This window comes from Otolemur garnettii, unplaced genomic scaffold (genome assembly GCF_000181295.1).
Source record: "Otolemur garnettii isolate 467f Iridium unplaced genomic scaffold, OtoGar3 scaffold00011, whole genome shotgun sequence".
Lineage (NCBI taxonomy): Eukaryota > Metazoa > Chordata > Mammalia > Primates > Galagidae > Otolemur > Otolemur garnettii.
This window is the reverse complement of record NW_003852406.1, coordinates 153,261-154,228: the sequence shown is the minus strand read 5'-3', so window position 1 is coordinate 154,228 and position 968 is coordinate 153,261. Positions and strand designations below refer to the sequence as shown.

The following is a 968-nucleotide window of genomic DNA, read 5'->3' as shown; positions in this document are numbered from 1 at the left end:
AACGAAAAAACAAACAAACAAAAAAAAAACGCCTATGAGCCAAGAATATGTATTACATCCAGGAAGTCTGTTTAACAAAAAGAAAGGAAAAATAATCTTCCCTAGACAAGCAAAAGCTGAAGGAATTCATGACCACTAAACCTGTCCTACAAGAAATGCTTAACAGAGTTCTTCAAGTGAAAATAAAAATATGACAATTATACATGTTCCTTAACCTGTGATAGTTTGACTTACAGTTTTTTAACTTTATGATGGTGTAAAATGGTCACTATCACTATGCACTTACAATGAATCAGCTTACTAGTTTTCTACTTTATTGGTGGTAAAAAACTATTGAAAGTTTGATATACTTTAAGTTTTTATCTTCTCTGTTTACAACACACCCGACAGGAAACTGGGGTCATTGTGACAAAGGACAGAACAAAACTTGTGGCCTCCTGTAAACAAATGCTCTACATGTGGGGAAAGAAAAAAAAAGAGAATTGCTTAAGCCCAAGAATTGGAGGTTGCCGTGAGTTGTGAAACCATGGCACTCTACCCATGGCGAGAGCTTGAGACTCTGTCTCAAAATAAATAAATAAATAAAATTTAAAAAAAATTTATCTTCTCCTGGGCTAGGTATATGAGTACCTGATATATTTAATACCTTATTCTACAACAGGCTCCTAATTAGATGATTTTACCCAACTACATGTTAATGTAAGAGTTCTTAGTATTTTTAAGTTAGATTAGGCTAAGCTATGATGTTGGATGTGTGAAGTGTGACACATGCATTTTTGACTTACAGGATTTTCAACTGAAAATGGATTTTACAAGACATAACTCTGTCATTAAAGTAAAGGAGCATTTGTACTACTATGTATACATTATAAAGCATAAAACTTACTGGTAGAGGTAAATAGTCCAATTCAGAATACAACAATAGTGTAGTGACGGTGTAAAAATTATACATATCTCTAGTATGAAGG

The 968-nt window shown here is 33.0% G+C and overlaps 1 pseudogene; it reads left to right on the top strand.

Moving 5' to 3' along the window:
* The first annotated feature begins 316 nt into the window (after positions 1 to 316).
* LOC111723454 lies at positions 317 to 460 on the top strand (annotated as a pseudogene).
* The last annotated feature ends 508 nt before the right edge of the window (positions 461 to 968 follow it).